Raw genomic sequence first — 12234 nt, forward strand, 5'->3', positions numbered from 1 at the left:
AGTAACAATGCAACCAGAAGGTAAAATGTCCAATAAAAAAAATTTTAATATATACAAGAAGAAAACGGTATATGAATGGATACAGAGATATAAAAATAGATATTAATTATTATTTTTTTAATAGTTATGATTATTATGAGTTTTTTCTTATGTTAATACAAAATTAAATAAACTCGATTAATTTAATATAAATAATGTGATAGTCAACATGATAAATATACAATAAATATATTAATGAAGTCTTTTATTATAGAAGATACTGTTACATTTTTTTTTAATTGAAAAATATTTAAAAAATAACTGAACATTTAAATAAAAGATCGCAAATGTATTTTTGTGTTAGAATTGAAAAATATGTTATTCTAATTGGTTAATTAAATATTATAAATCATAAAACGCTAATTACTAAATCTTATATAAATTTTTTTGTCATTGAATTTTTCCGAAATATTTTTAATTGAAAGTAATTAAAGTTGATATTTTACATTGTTCACATTAAATTGATATTTAACATTTGTTTATTGTAAGAGCACAAATCAGCACAAATCATCGTGTTTTCGAAAATTTTTCATTTTATGCACTTTACGAGTCAAAATGAGTTTATTTCAACGACACAAGGTAGTGTCGGAAGGCGCGTCTGCAATACGAGAGAAATGCATTAATGTAAACATCTCAAATGATAATCCGCAGATGCGAGCGGTCCATTCAGCTGGTCGTTTATACATAAAACAGACACAGTTGAATCTTTCTCATTTAAGGTTCTAACAAAACTTACAGTTAATCTTGACACTGCCAGCGCACGAGCATAATCGTTTCTGCGTCATTGAAACAGAATCCGTTCTACAGGATGCTGCAAATTCCAATATATCATATACTAGCATCTAATTATTATTACATATCAAGATAAAATAACTAAAAAAATGTAACTATTGCAAAGATTTACAATTTCGGACGAGTTCCACTTCCAAACATAATTGTAATGATTTCTTTTGCTTGATTAGTGTTCGCGATTTTAACTCGGATTTTAATGCAAAACTTGTAATTGTCGCGATATTTATATACTTCAACAAGAAACGGTTTCATATTTAGAACAATGAAACTACTAACATATTCTATTTAAAATGTAAATCTAGAGGCCAATGATAAATTAATTAATTTATATTTTTATTATTTTTAATTAATTAATTTATTGATTAATTAAAGTAATTTATATATTACTTAATTAATTATTTATATTAATTTGTTGAGCGAAAGATACCGCAGGAATGCCCGCACGGTCGTTTGAACAAACCTATGGACTTGAGCTCAATATTCCGCGAACATATATACATTTACACATCATATATACCCATATGTTTTGTGTACGATAAACATTCGAGAAAAAGTGGAGCTAGTGGAAGATATATAACGTTTAATTTAAGAAAAATAAAAATAGAGATTCGAATATAAGATTCATATACATTTGTGTTCGATACAGACAGAGCAGAAAAAGGCCTGACTAAGTTTATATCCGTTAATTAAAAATAGACCCGACCGGAAGATCCGCGCGTTAATTTCCGCGTGATTTTGCAACGTCCGATACAGCGCGCGGTAATGCCCGGCGCGGCGCGGTGGTGCTCCTAACACGCGCAGAGGAGTGCAACGCTTCGCCGCAAGGTCTCAGCCGATTGCATACAACAAGTACTCATCTCAATTGGCGATTACGGGCCCATAAATCCGTTTTGAGGCCGAGTTGAACCAGCACCGAAAGACCTGCCCACCCGTCGTGGTCTCTTCCTCACTCGACCTCGGCTACATTACGCCTTAATCCGCGCCTCCGCGACCGCGCGTGCATTCCGTGGGCCGCGCGCGCCAGGCCCAGGAACTGTCATACGCGTGTACGCACATCCGGCTAATGTGAAAATTTCAGTATCGATTTATCGTCCCGCTCCGGCACGCCTCGCGATACAATTAACGAGCGACGACCGCCACGTCGGATTTCCGGTCGTCTCTCTCGCGCGCCTTTTTCACTCCCGTTTGATCGGCGAGGCGGATTCGATTTACAATAACAATACGTGGAAGCATTTAGCGAGAGATACTAGTGTAAAAATCGGTGTTTGCCTTTAATTGAGTCCACTTATGCGTGAAAAGGAAATAATCATAAGTCTCTTTACATTCATGAAAATAATGTGGAATATTATAATTTTCCAAAATATATCTGTATAGTTTATCTCATAAAATGTAATGTAAGGTACAAATCGATTTGTTTTAATTTTCAAATATCTGTTCGTGAATTTTCTTCACTAAATGTCGTGAAGTTTCAAGTTTGTGCTATAAGTTACGTGCGCTTGTGGACCTTTTTCAGCACGATTTTGATCGTCTCCTTTTTACGATGAAGCGCGATACGCGTTTTTCGTCGGCGAGATCCAAGCGCAATTTCACGAACGCGTCTTACCTTCGGCGTGTGAGGTCTAATTCCGTCTTGCTCTTTTTTCGAGGAGGGACTTCCTGTTTCCGTGAATCAATCTGGATAAGCGGTACGTTAATCGATGCTTTCCAAATAATCCCCTGCAGAGGGAATCGTCGGCTAATGAAGATTTTCGATATTCTTTTTTTTCGGACTTATTCGTAAATATTTACGGAAGTAAGCTGCGAGATGAACGTAATGGTACGTCCCTGTCACGAAAAGAACGCTCAAGATCGTGTAAAAAATGTTGCGCACGCACAACTTACGGTACAAACTTGATATTTAAGAGAGAGAATTCGCGAATACGTGTGTGAAAAATAAAACAACTCGAGTTACTTTACGTATGTCGCATTTTACAAGATAAAATATAAAAGTATGTTTTAAAACATTTCAACATTCTACATCACGGATAAATTAAGTGACGCCCACTTCATAAATTAAAACGAACAAAGCGAATGTTCGCATAATTCAAAAATATTGCATCCTAATTTAAAATTTGATATGACATTGTTTAATTTTAAATTACAATTTAATTATTATGATTCCCATGGAGGCAGAATTATTTTCTATTTCTATGTATGTTCTTCTCTTTCTTTTTATGATATCTGAAACGGTTAATTATCTCTCGCAGCTCTAAACTAAAAATATTCCATGAATAATATTTAATCGCAAATTATCTACAACATTCCTTACGTGACTCACGGGGTATCAATGGCGATTACGTAACCGGCGGCTCGAAGGATGAAGGTCGCGTCAACGGACAAAATATAATCAAATGCATGTGTCCAACCTTTGTTCCGATTGATTTGCCGTTCGAGTGGCCGGATATTTGTTTCTCGAGCGCACACGAGGCGCCCCAGAAATTCGTTTCCTCTCGAATAAATCAAATCTCTTGGATGTTATTGCGTTTCTTCCGGTCTCCCGCATTCGAGATCTCACATTTCCTGGACCGTCTCATCCTCCTTCCTGAGAATTTACTCAACGACATACACGTCTACGTAAGGACATCAAATATATAAATCCAAGGGTAGAAGAGAATATACGCGACGTATATCCTTAAGTGAAATGATAATTGAGAAGATTAACTATGATTAGTTTATATTTATAGAAATATATTTTATCTTTTTTATGACGGTGAGAAAAAAATAAAATTCCTCGCAGCGATTCAAAGAGAGATTTCTCTTAATATATTTTTATATTGTCGGAAGGCATAAACTGGAAGTTTCTCTTAAAAGCACAAATACGACATGTAAATGAATTTTTTATTTACACCGAAAAATGTTTCTTTTGAAACAATAGTAGGTACACAGCATTTGACATAATAGCATTAAAATGATCATTTGAAAAATCTTTAAATTGATTCTTTATTTAAGTTTGTCTTTAAGACGGTACGCACACACGTACACATACATTTTCTCTGTACTTATTCTTACGTATTATATTTATATACCTGATTTTTCAAAGTATCAGCGAAAATTGCATCGTAATAGATGATAACGATTTGCAACGATGTTCGCGCAATCAGCGTAACGAAGCGTTTACTAACATGGAATCAGGAAAATATTATAGCACCATTAAATAAAAAAATTAAAATAAAAATAAAAACGATAGAATTAAGCGTTTCATACGCCGGATCGGTACATTATGACGCTGCGATCCGATCGGATCATGTGTGCGGCGTGTATTATAATCTCGAGGAAGGGCTGTTAGCCGATAAATTCTTCATCTAGGTGGAACCACTTACAAAAGGGAACACCTTTTCGTGATTGCATACTTACGGCATGTGAAATAGTGTCCAAATTACAGGTCACGGCGTATAATTCGACGAAGCGTTGAGCAGGATCGCGCATTGCCAAAAGAAAGAGAAGAAGAAAAGAATTGGGCGCGATCCGGGGAATGAGCGCGTCCACTTTTCTTCGCTACATACGCAAAATCAGTTTTTTAGCCACTCGAATTTTTCCGAGACTCGTGCTGCTAAGATTACGCGCCGACAGTTAATCAATTAATTTGGGAAACACGATAATTTGAGATAAAGTTGCAAATAATGAGAAATAAGTGAAATAAAAAATTTGAGCTGAAAACACGCGTGAGCTCCAAATGTTTCAATTAAAGGAAGGATTAAATGCATATATAATTCGTCAGTATCAATTAACACTGTAATGCAATAATATGCGACAGAACTATATTTAATTAATTTATCATATACTGGTTCACAGTAACGAGAAAAAAAAACTCGTTTAATACTATCCAATTTCTATTTTAATTTCGCAAGTTAATCAAACGTATCCCGTTCCGTACAATTAAATTAATCCTCTCAATCGATCGTGATTTGATCATGTAGACTGATTCGCGTGTGTAAATTACCATACTGCGTTAAAATACGGTAATCAATTAGCGATTAATCAGCGAGATTGGATTTCAATCTCGATATTTTGTCGAACCGTTTTGCCGCGGCGATGCACAAGAGGCGTGTGTCACTTTCGAACAAATTATAATAACAAATTCGCTTGAAATATTATCGGCGCAGCGATCGCCCGTCGATTTCTCCGAAGGAGGTCAATGGAAATCTTGTGAGGAGTCAGTTTTTCCTCCGAGTTTCACTGCGTCTGCACGCTCAAACGAGGCGGTTCTATTAGAACGTCGCGATTCCGATTTTCCACATGGCGAAAGGCTCAATCGCCGATCGTCGATACGGAAATCGAGAGTCAATCTTGGTCGACTGCTCAACGAAAGTAAGAGCCTTCTTGACAGATGACAATAAATTACTCCAAACTGCAATAAACATCGTTTTATACGCGGGACGATTCAAAGTCCATCTCGAGAGAAATTGTTTTCGTTTCTAATTAAAAGTGAGGAATCAATTTACAAATCGTTGAAGCTGAGTTGCACGTTACTTGAATTGTTAAATCAAAGCGGAAAGTTATACGAGATTGGAAAGCTTTCGCGTTATTTCTGTATTTATCAAATGTGAGATAAATTAACTGGTCGTACATTGTAGAATATGAATCGTTGCATTTTATAATGTAGATCGATATCAAAGAGTAACGTGTCAAATTATGTCAGAGATCGATGACATATAACGACCTACCGCCTGTTTCCGTGGAGTTATCGCGTTGTATCGCGTTGAGTTATCGTTTCGTACACGCGTTCAGTATGTAAATGTTGACGGAGGCTGGGATGAGAAACGGCCCGAAAGACTATGATATAACCAGTTAAGGGGCCATTGGGCCAACACACGGGCCGCAATCAGGGGCCCCACGAGGCAGCGAGACATTATGGGATGCCTCTTGCTTATTTTGTCACCTAAAACCCTTTGCAGCTTGAGCTTCTTTAACGTCATCTTAATTCTAAACATTAGCTGTATTATCTTGGTTTATACCTCACTTAATTAAAGTGCCCACTTTACGATAGTCTATAATTTACAACGGAATCCAAGACAGATTTTTATTTATAATTTTATATATATAATTATAGACGAGAAAAAATTGTATTACACGGATCATAATTTGATTTAAAAGATTGTTTTTTTTAACTCTCTCTCTCTCTCTCTCTCTTTCTCTCGTAAGTTATAGATTGTTTAACACGTGTATAATCTGTAACTTTTAGTCCAAATTTTTCTCTTTACTTTCTGTTTTTTGTTTTATCATGTTTTTATTATGTTTACATAACGATTATTTATCGTGATTGTTTATTTTGCAATTTGTCAAAGCTCCTGGAATTTGTTTGTACGATTGTAATCGTTACACGAAGCTATTTAATATTATTTTTTTTATCCTCTAATCTCGCTCGCACATCTCATATATCTCACACTTTTTCAATGTAATAAATATTTTAATTTGATTTTCGGTTTTATAAAATTTGAAATTTTAATTGGCAATATTAAGAAAGAGGGTATGTTCGACGTTGGCGCATCAATTGAAAGCCGCTGTTAAATAAATCGCGGGGGCGTTTATCGGCGATCAGCCGGCAGTCTATTTTCGAGATGGAAATCCTTAGCGCCGCGTGTTGCTTTATCACCGTGAAACCGCAACTATGCGGCTTCGCGGATCACAATGCTTTATAATTAATAAATCACGGCGTGACTGTACTTTTATCGGGGGCCCCGACCACCACGAAGGACGGTTATGGATGTCGCACTTTACAATGGCATTCGACAGGTAATCGCCATGACTGGTTCTTTGTTAGCAGGTCCGAGCAAGACGGTCGATCGTTCGACGAGACGCGTCCGTATAATGGCGCAAATTCGACGATAACCGGCAAAACTGGAAAGTGGAAAACCACGATTTACGATTCTGTGTTAGATCCACGTGTGTTTCGACTTTCGAAAACGTAAATTCCACGCGAGAAATGATTTTTAAATTCAAAGATTGCGTAATCGTTTTTACGTTCTGTGTGCAGTTCATTTTCCGTATTTAAACGTTAAACATTCCGCGTTGCGTAAGGCGCATTATTTTACGATCTGTGGAAGCTCGAAGTTGTAAAATGCAGTAGCTGCAATCCGTTACGCGGTAAAAAGCTCAATGCGCTTCAGGCTGACATCACTGATTGGATCGTTATGTTTGACGGAAAATAAATAAATGCTTGAAGCGTTCCTCGAATTATTATCGTGGGTCGCGTATTTATTTAGTTGCTCTCAAGTAGAAGAGTGCAACCGTACTGAATTTAATCATTAACACAATAATTGCAAAATCATACATGTGTATAAAACTAAATATTTTTTTCATATTTTTGTAATTTTTCAATTTCATATATTTCTATTTGTGGCCAAGCTAAAAGCTTTTCTATCCCGCCTTAAAAGTTGCGCTCAGAGAAAAGTTTTTTCGAATAAAAAAAATTTGTTTGAATCAAAGAAATTTGTGCATTGCTACGCAGTTAGAGAAAAGTTTCTTTGATTGAAAGAAATTTTGTAGTTGTCCCTTTTATTAGAATTAAAGGAGTTTGGTTGTGCAACGCAAATGTTATTTTAAATGAAAAAAATACATTTTTAAAGCCGGAACGAGTAAATTATTTTTCAATATTTTTGCCAGTACTTTCTTTGCATTAAAAAATTATTTATTTAACTTAAACAAATAATTTGAACAAATAATTTATTTACTTTAAAAAGGGCTAATAACGTCATTTCTTGAAATCAAATAAATTTTTATTTTCCTCAATTTTCACTTTAATTTAAAAACCAAGTTAAAGAAACGATTTCATGAATTTAAACATAATTTTTCTTTGGCTGTACAATCTACAAATCGACACGTTTTAAATTTAGTCTTTTTGTACCTTTCCTCTATATATTTCAATTTTTTATACCATTTCTATATTGTAATACGTTTTGTTGCTCGGGTGTTTAATTATTATAGGCAGGAAATTAATTTTTTACAAATTGTTGAAAGATTGTGCGTTTAAGCATTGCAAGTAAAAAAAACAAAAGCTATGCCCATCACAGTGGACGTTGATTGCCAGTGGGTTAATTACCGGGCTTAATCGCCCAACGTAATTGGTTCTGCATCACATTGTATCGCGCAGCTCGCACGTTATAAGACACTTTCAGTTCTCCCGACCCAGTCGCGATTCGTCTCGGCATTTTACGCGCGATCCGTCGCGCTAGTAAAAAAAACTCGCGGGCGATTTGCGACGAGCGACTCGAAGGAGAAAGGGGACGAAAAAGGGTGAAGCGGAAAAACGGCGAGAGATAAAACGGGAACGTCACTGGCAACGCGCGCGTGTTGCGACGTTCCACCACGGGGATGATAAAGGAAAAGCCACAAGTCTAATCTCGTAGGTAGAAATTTTACGGCCGCGTCTCTGTACCACAATTACAGTTCGTTGAACCTGGGCGCGAAGGGCGCGCGAGAAAGGAAAAGGGGCACGTCGGGATTTCCGTCGGTGTATTTAGCGCGCAGATAACGCCATTTTAAACAATGCTTCCGATTATCTAGATGAGATTCAACGGGAAAATGGGTGCGATAATGGCTGATAACGTAGTCAACGCGCGCCTCCTCTGCTTTTGTGTAGAAATCGTTTGCTTGGTTCCAGTTGCTTTCGTTTTGAATGGCCCTTCTGGAATCCTCTGAGAAAGAGACGCGAGAGAAAAGAGAAAGAGAAAGGAGAAAAAGATAGAGAAAAAGAGAGAGACATCGCGATATAATTGTATCACTAGAGGTATAAACGTGTGAAATATAAAGTAGTATTATTTTCAAAAGAGATGCTTTTAAGGTAATTAGAGTATGACACGCGGCTATTCATCTGCGTATTTTTTGTTCTGCAATTTCAAACAAATGAATATATGGGAAGAATAATTTTGCTGACGTATCTAAAAATTTAACCAGGTACAGATCTGAAAATAATTTTATGGATTTTTATGCACTATCAAAATAATTACACAGGAAATTCAAGCGCGATGAGCAATGCTGCAAGAAAGTTTGACATTTTAGTATTCAGTTCGAACATTTCACATAATTATTTTATGACTTAACAAAATCTGACTAAATTTTTAGATTCTTTAACAAAACCATTCTTTCTATGTAAAGTCGCTATTGATATAATGCACATAAAAAAATTTATATTAATTTAGAAATATAATTTGTTTGAAATTTGCTTTGACTAAAATAACGACATGAAATTCTTCCACACTAGGAAAACTCTTGTATTGTAGCAAAAAGTAATTTAGTTAAAATAATACCTACCAAACAAAACTATTTAGTTAGTATAAACAAATATTTTTTTTATTTACGTGTATTTTATAGAAGCAACCAAATTTTTTGTTGTATAAAACAAAATATTTGGTTGCAGTTAAAAAATGCTTTGACTAAAGAGGCTTTGTTGAAAGCATTACATTTTTTATTCCTAGTGTAAAGTACCTTTCTTTTCAATGTGAAAATGGAAAAACCACTATTGTTCAGAATACTGAAAAAAATGGTACACAAGTAACACATAATTTAGATGTTAACCTTTAGAGGACCGAAAGTCAGTACATCGGCTTTTGATAATTTAAGTGAATTTTGATATAATAATATTTTTATAATTACATTTTATACAATTTTTTACTGCAAATGCTGTAAATAGTTATTCTAGAACTATAAATATAATATAAAGCTCAAATACGGAAAAAATTGTTTACATCCTTCCGGATCGGAAGCAGATATATAAGTTTTAGAGTGACGTCATCTTTTTCGTAGATCGATGCAATGACATTTTCAACAAAATTCAAAATCTAAAATTATAAAAGTCATCCCAAAACATGCCGGTCTAAAACATGCCGGTCTTTAGGAGGCTAAGATACTTTTTGTAACGCAGAGATTTATAATATAAATAATACATTCGTAAATAATCGGGATGTTCGTTACGCATATACTTTGCTTCTTATCTGTAAGGCAGGCGATTGATCGGTAACGGGAACATATCTCACAGCCGCGGGTTAAACGCCGAATTATTGCCGTATGTACGTCCCGCGGGATACGCGGCGCGACGCGCGTACAGGGATGCGTGCGCGGCGCGCGGGCCTCCCTCCCCGCTTCTCACGCTCGTGTGGTCCACCGCCACCACCACCGCACCACCCCGCGGACCTATATATTTCCCGGAGAGTCTCCCACTTTCGCCACTATCACTCCTGTCGCGGCGCCGTTCGTACGCGCCACACACGCCCGGCCGTCCTTCCTGCCGAGTTCATCACGCGGTGGCCGGAAGCATCCGCGACTCCGTTTCTTCGCGCGTCTCCTTCGCGTGTCGCAACCCCTTCAAGATCATTTTATCTCCACGTTCGACAAAGTGGTGCGGTTTCTCCGCCGGCGCGTCTCCTCCTCGGGAGGGAGAGAATTGTTGTGGTTGCGTGCACTTTCGGATCGAGATCGGCGGCGTGCAACCCCTTTCGCGGGGGAGCGCGAGGGTTTTTATACACGGGACATGTGTGCCACGTGGGCCGAAACGGAGGATCCACCTGCTGCCGCTCCTGCCGAGTGGGATTAGGCGAGCAGGTACGACGGTGAGTGTGACGTAGCGTCACTCCTTGAGCGTCACTCCTTGCGGAGTATTATTACATTTTTCCTAATCCTGTTGTTTGTCCGCTTGCATTTTGAACTTAACGCTTTCATTGATTTTCTGCTATATATACGAAAACTCTATATACGAAAACTCTAAGAGTCATCTGATTATACATCGCGAGAAGCTTTGAAATGACGTATAAGTGTACTTTGCGCTTTGTTCAAAATTGTAGTTCTGACATTGCTGAAGAAGGCGAGAAATATTTTATTTATTTATTATATATAAAAAAAAATCTCTGCTCGCTGGAATATTGAAAATACTGATTGTACATGGAAAAATATTTTTTCGAATAATTATGTAACATCGAGTATTATATATTAATGCTGGAAATGAAAACAATTTCAATATAACATTATTTTAAAAAATTCTACAGTACAATAATTTACACTAGAAAAGTTTTTTTATGTTTAAGTAAATACATTTATTTTAACATTATTTCCTTGATTTAAGAAAATATTTCCCAAGTTTAAAAATAAATTATTTTATACTAGCTAATATTTATTTAAATCAAGGAAATGATGTTTAAATAAATATATTTACTTGAGCATAAGAAACTTTTTCCAATGTGTGCTCTTATTTTTCGGTGATTAATATAACGCTTGCGTTAATCGTGCGTATGCATCTTTGAATGTGCTCACGCGTTTAAAGGCTGTCTGGACGGACAAAGAGTCGCGAAGACGTCAAACGCGTCGGCGAAAAGGCGACGACGCGCGACGCCTCGAGACGTAGGAAGAGAGCTGGGACGAATTTACCGTCGATTTTTCCCGTAATTTATTATAGGGCCGTGCTTCTCTCCGCGCGTTCACATATTCCTTGCAGCTGTTCACACAACGGATCCTCGCGCGTTGCTTGCGGCTGGGAAATCGCGTCATGAACACCTCTTTATATCCGTCAAATAGCGACTTAATATATCAACGCCGTAAATTGCGTGCCCCTACAACTCTTATCCGACCGATTCTTCCGCGAGCGCACGCTGTAATCGCGTATGTAATCACATTTTCCCAATGAAAACAGAATTGCTAACTAAAATAGAATCGAGAGTATCGAGAAAATGATTAGGATTGCTTCGACAAACGATATCCGTTGTGATCGTAATGATCTATATTTGACTATTACACTGAGAGAAAAAGTTCCTAAATTTTAACGAATAGTATTAATGATTACGGCACATAAATACCGTGTTAAATTAATACTGATATTTCCTAGTTTTAAAATATAATTTATAGATAAATGAATAAATAACATAAAAATAATGCAATTTTGAAACGTAAATTTTAAAATAATACGTATTAATGTATTACAAATTTTAGATTTATTGATGAAATATGCTTCTACAATTTGTTTCCAAATTATGTCAGTGTTACATTTTTTGTGTTTAATTTTTTAGTACAATATTTGTGTTACTTTCTAATAATTCGTCTTGTGTTAACACACAAATTTGAGTAAACCGTTTGGGACACGCGATATACATATGTTAAATTGACACAAATTTTCCAACTGTGTAAGAAATATATTTAAAACACATCTGCACTGAGAAAAAAAAAATAAAATTAATAAATTTTAATAAATATTTATTTGAATAGTACTAATACAATATTTACTTACTGTACATAATTCTTTATTTTATAAGAAAAAATTATATTTAAATTAGTGGTTCTTGTGCTAAATAAATATAGATTTATATTTAGTAAATATTTCATTATTATTATTCGAATAAATATTGATTAAAATTTAGTAAGTTTTTCCTCAGTGTGCAGATT

The 12234-nt window shown here is 35.9% G+C and overlaps 1 protein-coding gene across 3 annotated transcripts in view; it reads left to right on the forward strand.

Annotated features, from left to right (window-relative positions):
• LOC105195472 (thrombospondin type-1 domain-containing protein 4) overlaps nucleotides 1-12234 on the forward strand; it is a 96404-nt gene that overhangs the window by 4536 nt on the left and 79634 nt on the right. Inside the window, exon 1 of one of the 3 annotated variants that reach the window (XM_011160883.3) lies at nucleotides 10008-10407. The exons of 1 other annotated variant lie outside the window; for it this stretch is intronic. The gene's annotated coding sequence lies outside the window, so the exon portion shown is untranslated. Of the gene's footprint in view, nucleotides 1-10007; nucleotides 10416-12234 lie in introns of those variants that run through there. One more of the 3 variants, XM_011160881.3, reaches the window with a different exon arrangement.

This window comes from Solenopsis invicta, chromosome 10 (assembly GCF_016802725.1).
Source record: "Solenopsis invicta isolate M01_SB chromosome 10, UNIL_Sinv_3.0, whole genome shotgun sequence".
Lineage (NCBI taxonomy): Eukaryota > Metazoa > Arthropoda > Insecta > Hymenoptera > Formicidae > Solenopsis > Solenopsis invicta.